Source organism: Fukomys damarensis, unplaced genomic scaffold (genome assembly GCF_012274545.1).
Source record: "Fukomys damarensis isolate Sample0158 unplaced genomic scaffold, DMR_v1.0_HiC HiC_scaffold_32, whole genome shotgun sequence".
Taxonomy (NCBI): Eukaryota; Metazoa; Chordata; class Mammalia; order Rodentia; family Bathyergidae; genus Fukomys; species Fukomys damarensis.
Window position 1 is genome coordinate 32,853,770 of NW_022900944.1, and position 8,994 is coordinate 32,862,763.

Genomic DNA, 8,994 nt, shown 5'->3' on the forward strand with positions numbered 1-8,994 from the left:
TTTTTTTTTTTCTTTTCAGCAATCAGAGGCTCCCAAGTCCCTAAAAAATGAGTGCTAATATATATAAAATACCAAGGACAAGAGACGCGGCTCCCCCCAAGCAGAAATGGGAAGAGGCGTGGAGAGGCGTCCTGTGTGACACTTGGGGGCTTCACTACGTACTCCCGTCAGGTCACACGCTCCAGTCCTGAGCCAATGGAACTAACACTTGCTCATCATGGAAGACACACACAGATAGGCTTGAGCAAGGTTTCTCAGTCAACCAGCCTGGGAAACCTCGTCCCGAGACACTGTGGAGAGGACCCCACAGGAAGCGGTCTCCTGAAGGCACTCACATCTTTGGGTTCTCTTAATCCATTTTAGATAAAAGGAGATCCCCTAAACTACTCTTTTGATTCTCTCTCCCCCTAAAAATAATACAATCCCCTTCTTGTTCTTTCTCCTCCCGCTCTGAGGCTTTCGTCTAGAAGGAAACTGAAATCCTCTAACATTTTCTGTTATTAATTATCAGGGAGAAGGCAGGGAGCTCTGGAAGTTTTCACATGGCTCCAGGGACAGTTCCTGGTGTGTCCACTACAGGAGGGAACGACCGGAAGTGCCTGCTTGCAGGGTATTGGGTAGGTAAGAGAGACCCGTGGGCTGGCGGGAGGGCCCTCTCCAGCCCTTCCTTCCGCCTTCTAGCCTGAGCTTCCTGGATCCTAGGACCACCTGTCTAGGCCTGTTTGTAGGTGTCTTTTCCTGGGGCTTTGGGATTGCTTCTCTAATGCTAGCTCACATGTTCCCTCCACCTTATTGTTTCTGGTATTCTTATACTTTTGGCCTATCTAAAATCTCCCTATCTAAAATGGTATGTGATTTGTGGCTGCTAAGTAACATCTCCAGACTTCCTAAATATAAAGATGTGTGGGGTAATTTTTTTTGGGGGGTGGGTACCGGAGATCAAACCTTGCATTTGCGAGGCAGGCAGAGGAACCACTGAGCTAAATCCCCAGCCCAGGGGTAAATTTTGAGTAAAGCCTGGCCAGCTGTTATGTACCTCTCCCTTTTTATGCTTTCCTGATCTTTTGATGAAGGTTGAAGGAGCCATGAATCAGGAACAAGGGCACTTGACCTGGACATTAGCGACAGGTTTCTGCATGACTGGCAGGGATGCCTGGCGAGGCAACAAAGCACAAAGGGCAGAGCTGCCAGCCACAGGGGAGTCCGACGCTGCGGTTGCAGGGCAAAGGTAGCAGGGCTCTGGGTAACAGGGCAAAGCTGCCCCTCTGGGCAGTCTGGGAAATGGTGTGGGCTGCACACACTGTGTGACCCCAAGATAGGGCTGGCAGCTCACATAGACTGACCTGGGGGGACTTAAATAGGACCCCATCTTTTCCCTTTTCTTTTCTCTATCTTTCCAAAAGTACACAAGAGATGCCGGGTGTGGTGGCGCACGCCTGTAATCCCAGCACTCCGGAGGATGAGGCAGGAGGATCGCTACAAGTTCGAGACCAGCCTGGGCTACACAGTGAGTTCGAGAGCAGTCTGAACTACATAGTGAGGCCCTGTCTCAAAAAAACAAAGAACAAACAAAACAAAACAAAAAAAACCCAAAAGTACACAAAAGAAATCTTAAAGACATCTTAAATAATTATGGATAACTGTCTGTACCCAAAATGTCATTTGTAGGTTGTACTTTATAAACTTGGGACCAATTTAAGATGAAGGATTCTTTGAAGGTTGATTTTTTTTTTCCTAAATGTAAGTTAAGGAGTAAAGGAACAAATCCTCAAATTTGATTTTATGATAAGGAGAGAGAATGAACAAGGGTCATTCTACTGCATTCTACAGCTTTTCTGTCTTACCTTCTGACTCTCACTGGCTGTAAAATGTGTGATGTTAACTAACAGGAAAAAGGTACTTAGAGTAATTTAAAGTGTAAAAGGAAATACCAGTGAGGCTTGCATAAGAAAAAAAAAAGTGCTAATTGGTAACCCCTAGGGAAATTTCTAATTGACTAGTCTACAGCTATAAACCTAAAACTCAGAAAGTGATTATGATGCAGCATGGCCGCATTGCATCTAAAAGTACACTTTGATTTAATGTAATTATTTTATGTGATCCGTATGCTTTCTTGTCTGTTCATCTGCCTGGTAATTTGTTTTAATAACTAGTTACAGTTCCTGCAGCTGCTTCCTTAAAAAATCTTAGCTCGTAACGATATTTATTTATTTATCATACAGACTTTTGGCTGCATTAGGGATTTTCATTAAAAAACAAACAAAACAAAACAGTTATACAAATGTTCACTTAAACCTATGAAACACATGTTTCTAGAAGAATACCAAAGAAACTCAGGACAGAAGTTAGTCGTAGGGGTTTGGGGGATTTGGCTCAGTCGTTCCAGAGCCTGCCTCGCAAGCAAGCGCAAGGACCTGAGTTCGATCCCCGATACCCAAAAAGAAAAAAAAAAAAAAAGTTAGTAGTAGGACAACTCCTAGGAGGGAACTAGGTGGTGTCAGGCAGGAGAGGGAGGGGGGACATTGAGTCTTATAAAGTAAGTCCCTGACTAATGAACAGTGGAGCTGCAAACTCTCACAGATGGGAGTGGACCTTGCATTATGAACAGACAGGTGCAAACAAATCAAGGAAGTAGCTCACGTCTCTGCCTTACACACAGTTGTGTTGCTGTGTGCTTACGGTACAGTTTGGTAATGCACAGTAGTACAGTGGTCGGTCAGAACCCGGGATGTCTGGAAGCAAGAGGAAAAGGTATGGTGATGTGAAGGAGACTCCTAGAAGGCTCAAAGCAATAGTCATTGTGTATTTGTGTCAAAGGTGTACAAGACTCGTTTTGTCAGGCTCACAAATCCAACTTATGAATGTTCTCCCAAAATGGAAATTATTCATAAGGGGACTTACGGCACCATTCTTAGGATCCCCAGCCCCACCCCACTGCCCCAGATTTTGGGTATTAGGAACTGACCCATGTGCCTTCACACTAACCTACAGAGCCAACCCTTTATTCATGTATTTAGTTTTTGGTCTAGTCTTTTGTTTTGAGATAGGATCTTGCTCTGTAGTCTAGGCTGCCTTGAATTCACTATGTAGTCTAGGCTGGCCTCGAACTTGTGGCAGCCCTTCAAAATTAAAAAAAGACTTCCGGGAAGATGGCAGAGTGGTGAGCAGCAAAGAAAGAGCCTGAGATTTGGTGTCCTGACACTGGATTATAGCAGCACAAGGAGGAGAACAAGGAGGGAAGTGAGTCCTTGGGACCCAGGAGGGATCTGAAATGAGAACTGAAGTCCATGGGGACAGTGAAGAGACTGTAGTGCAGGAGAGAGAGGTACGCAGCAGCACTGTCCCAGAGCCTGAACTCCGGGAGAGGGAATAGTGGGCCGACACTGCAGACACACAGGGGCTACTGATGACCCCAGAGGCCTCCATGAGAAACGAACCAGTGGGACAAAGCAGTGGACACAGCAGACTGCGGCAGCTGGTGTTATCCGGGTTCACAGCTCACCCAGGAGAGGGCGATAGTCTGGGAACCATCTTGGGGAGGGGCAAACTGAGTTCGGAACTTGGAAGAGCTTCAGGCCGACCTCATCTAGCGGTTCCCAGTGCCTCGGTGTGGGTGCTGAGTTCAAGCCAGCAAGACACATAGACCTTTGCAGGCCCAAGGAATCTGGCACCAGCCTCATACCGAGAAACCAGCCTGAACTCCAGAGAAACCAAAGGGACAGGCTGGCTGGGATTATGCATTCCCCTGCCATGGAGCTGCAGCTGCCTTGCTGGGATCAATTTGACTTGGTGCTCTATTTGCCTGTGCTGCCTACCAGTGACAGCAGAGACACACCTTGAATTGGACATTTTTTTCTTTTTTCTCTTCCCTCCTTTCTGGTTCTTGTTTTGTTTTGTTTTGGTACTGGAGATTGAACTCAGGACCTTGCGCTTACAAGACAGGTGGTGGAACCACTGAGCTAAATCCCCGGCCCTGTCTTGTTTTTTCTTGGTTGTTTGAACGTGGTTTCTAGTTTGTTGTTGTTGTTATTTTTTTTCTATTCTTGTTTTTATTTTTTCCTTTTCTCTTTGTCGACTGTCTTCTTCCCAGACAATAGCACTAGATTGTGGTACATGGTTATTGTTGATTGTACTTCTTAATAGCTAAATCTTGCAAACGGCCCGGATCCCCATCGACGACGATGAATGATAAAGAAGATGTGTTTTTTTAATACAGTGGAGCACTACTCTGCCAAAAGGACTATAAACTTGAGGGGCCGAGGATTTAGCTCAGTGTCACTGTGCCGGCCTCACAAGTGCAAGACCCTGAATTCAGTTCCTGGTACTGGGGGGGAAAAAAGGAAAGTAGACTTGAGACATTTCTAGCTAAATGGATGCACCTTGAGACCATACTCTTAAGTAAAATAAATCGGACACGTGTTTAAGTATCACATTGTTTCTCTGGTATGAAAAACCAAAAGTATGAATAAGGACCAAAATGTATACTAGATATTAGGAAAGAATAAAAATGTTCACTTGAGAAGGGGAACAAGGGATGAAGGGGGGAAAGGAAGGAAGGGACAAGAAAAACAACAAATAGAAGGAAAAATGGAAACAAAGCTCTTGCAAGTAAGGAGGGGAAGAGAGTTGAAGGGAGAGGAAGGGAATGATAAAACAGAAGTAGCAGGGCTGGGGATTTACCTCAGTGGTTCCTCCGCCACCTGCCTCGAAAGTAAAAGGACCTGAGTTTGATCCCCAGTGCCAAAAAAAAAAAGAAGCAGCAGCAAAATATATCATGTACAGGTTCTCTCTACTCCTCCAAAGCTGTTCCTTGGGGCACCAAGAGGGAGGAAATGAAGAGTCACAGAGTCAAATTGTTCAAAAGGAAAACAGATTTAAAAACAACAACAACAACATAAAAGGTACTTAGTGAGTTCAAAGATTATGTTTGATCCCCAGTGCCAAAAAAAAAAAGAAGCAGCAGCAAAATATATCATGTACAGGTTCTCTCTACTCCTCCAAAGCTGTTCCTTGGGGCACCAAGAGGGAGGAAATGAAGAGTCACAGAGTCAAATTGTTCAAAAGGAAAACAGATTTAAAAACAACAACAACAACATAAAAGGTACTTAGTGAGTTCAAAGATTATATAATCAAGTCCCTGCACTGTGAGGCAGGCGCTGGAACCACTGAGCTAAATCTCCAGCCCCAAATAGATTTAATAGATAAATGCAGACTATTCCACCCAACAACACATTCTTCTCAGCAGCTCGTGGAACTTTCTTCAAGACAGACCACATACTAGCTAATCAAGCATGCTTAAGTAAATGCAAAAGAATCAAAATTTCCCATGTACGTTATGTGCGCACAATGCAGTGAAACTACAAATCAATGGCAAAAGGAACAAAAATTATGCAAATGCATGGAAGTTAAACAATACACTCTTGAACAATCAATAGGTCATAGAAGAAACATGAAAGAAAATAGTTCCTAGAATCAAACAATAATGCTAGTAAAAACCCAATAAAACCTATGGAGCAAAAATCACTCTTAAGGGGGACGTTTATAGCTTCCAAAAGAGAAGTCCAAATAAATAACATAATAATTCACCTCATGGTCCTAGGAAAGCAAGAACAACCCAAATCCAAAGCTAATACAAGGAAGGAAATAATAAAGATCAGTGAATAGGGCCAGGTACTTAGCTCAGTGGTTCTGCCGCCTGCCTCGCAAGCACAAGGACCTGAGTTCAATCTCCAATACCAAAAGGAAAAAAAAAAATCAGAGCATAAATTAATGAAGTTGAAGCTAGGCATGGGCACCTGTAAACCTCAGCATTCAGCAAACTGATGCAGGAGGATCACTGAGTTCAAGGCCAGCCTGAACTGCATAGCGAGACCCTGTCTCAAAACAAGCAAACAAAAAATGAAGTTGAGATCAAAATAAATACATAGAATCAGTGAATCAAAGAGCTATTTTCTTTTGGTACTGATCCCCGGTACAAAAAATAAATAAATAAATAAATAAATAAAAGAGAAAAGTCCAGAACCCAATGGATTCACCACTGAATATACACAAACTTCAGAGAAGGTCTCATGCCAATATTCCTCAAACTATGTAATGAAATTGAAAGGGAAGGAATACTTCCAAAGTGATTCTTGGAAGCTAGCATTACCTTGATTCCAAAACCAGACAAGGAGGATGTGTGAGAGAGACAGACAGACAGATAGGCAGACAGACAGATGGACACAGACAGACTGAGGCTAAAGGCCAGGGATGCAAAGATGGTTCAACATATGCAAATCAATAAATGTGATTTATCACATAAACAGAAGCAAGGATAAAAATCAAATGATTGCGCCAGGGATTTAGCTCAGTGGTATCACCGCCTGACTCGCAAGTGCAAGGTCCTGTGTTTGATTCCCCAGTAAACACACACACACACACACACACACACACACACACACACACACACAGAGTCTTGTGATCATCTCAGTAGTCACAGAGGAAAAAAAAGAAATAGATTTTTTTTAAAAAAAGCCTTTGACAAAATCCAACATCTTTTCATGATTAAACAGTGAATAAAACAGGTATAGAAAATGATAAAACACTGAATAAAATAGAGAAGAACCTCTTGGGGGCTGGGGATTTAGCTCAGTGGTGCCGCCGCCTGCCTCACAAGTGCAAGGACCTGAGTTTGATCCCCAGTACCCCCCCAAAAAGAACACATCTAGATATAGAAGAACCTCAATTTGATGAAAGCTCAATCTGATAGAAACAATTTATGACAAACCTATTGATGGCATCATATTAAATAGGGAAAAACTGAAAGTGTTCCCTCTAAAATCAGGAGCAAGACAAGGATGTCCATTATCACTATTCCCGTTGAATATAGTACTTGACATATTAGCCAAAGCAATCAGGCAAGAGAAATAGATAAAAGAGATATGGGTAGAAAAGAAAGAAGTCAAATTGTTATTATTTGTAGATAACATGATCCTCTACACAGAAGACCCAAAAAATTCCACCAAAAGACTCCTAGAATTAGGACCGGGAATTTGATTTAGCTTAGTGCTTCCACTGCCTGCTTTGTAAGCTCAAGGTCCTCAGTTTGATCCCGGTACCATAAAAAACAACAAAAAACAGACTCCTAGAATTAATAACCAAATAGTATAGAGGGTTACCAAATCGACACACAAAAAGCAATAGCTTTCCTGTCATCAATAATGCACTCACTGAGAAGGAAGTTAGTAAAACAATATTCACAAAAGCATCGAGAAAAATTAAATATTTAGAAGTTAACCTAACCAAAGATGTGAAAGACTTCTGCAGTGAAATTACAGTACTCTGAAAAAGGAGATTGAAGAAGACATCAAAAAATGGAAAAGATACTCCCTTTTTCCTAGATAGGCAGAACCATAGTAGTCAAAAATTCTTCCAAAACTGGTAACAGATTTAATGCAACCCCAATCACAGTCCTCGCAGAACTAGAAAAAACAATCATAAAATTCATATGGAAGCAGAAGAGACCTAGAGTAGCAAAAGCAATCCTGCACAACAAGATCAAATTGGGAGGCATCACAGTCCCAAACTTCAAGTTATATTACAAAGCAACAATGATAAAAACAGCATGGTACTAGCACAAAAACAGACATGTGGCTCAGTGGAACAGAACAGAGGATGCAGAAACAACCCCAGACACATTCAGGTATCTAATCTTTGACAAAGGGGCCCAAAACTAGATAGCCTCTTTAACAGGTGGTGCTGGGAAAACTGGCTATCCACATGCAGAAGATTGAATCCAGACCCATATTTTTTACCATGTACCGTGTTTCCCCCAAAATACTACCTAATAGCCTTAAAAAACTAGAAATCAGAAGTGCCAGCCCATCAGCCTATCCTTGCCTTAGCTGCTATTACAGAGTCACCTCCAAGCAAGAGAATAGTGAGGTATAATCTGACACTTGCCATCATCATGGTAACAACCAGCTGGGGCTTATTTTCCAGTTAGGTCTTATTTTGGGACAAACAGTACTAACTAAAATCAAAATGGATCAAATGTTTAAATGTTAAAACAGAAACAATCTAATCTGCTGGAAGATTAAAAATAGGTAAAACTCTTGAAAGCATAAGCATGGTAGGCCGGGTGTGGTGGCGCACGCCTATAATCCCAGCACTCAGGAGGCTGAGGCAGGAGGATCACTGTAAATTTGAGACCAGCCTGAGCTACATAGTAAGTTCCGGGTCAGTCTCACTACATAGTGAGACCCTGTCTCAAAAAACCAAAAAAAAAAACAAAAAAACAAAAACAAACATAAGCATGGTAAGGACTTTTTAAAACAGAACTCCAACTATGTAAGAATCAACATCAACCAATTTAGGGGATCATTTCAAATGAAAAAGCTTCTGCACAGCAAAGGAAAAAAAAAACTAAAAAGACAACCTATAGAATGGGGAAAAATTTTTGCCAACTACACCTTGGACAGAGGACCAATATTTAGAATACATAAAGAACTCAAAAAATTAGATCCCTTCTCAAAATAAAAGACTCAATCAGGCCAGGCATAATAACATACCTATAATTCCAGCACTTGGGAAGCTGAGGCAGGAGGATCACTGTGAGTTCAAGATCAGCCTAGATTACATAGCAAGACCCTGTGAGAAAAACACAAAAAAAGTGGGGGAATCCAGGGCTATTTGGGAAGATACAACAGTTGATTAGACATAGGCAGTGAATGAGAGGAAAGATTTAAGGAGAAAGTGCTCAGGTTTGTGGTCTGGGCAATTGGGCTGAGGTTGATGGTGCCATTTTCTAAAATAAAGAGGGCAGAAAAAGCCCGTTGGAAAAGGGTAATGTTGAGTTTGCTTTTGAACTTTTTTTTTTTGGTAGTGCTGGGAATCAAATCCAGTACCTTGTGTATACCAGGCATGTGCTTTACCATTGAGTTACATCTCCAGCCAATTTTCTGGTTGTTTCGGTTTGGGTTTTTTTGGGTTTTTTTTTTTTTTTTTTTTTTTTTA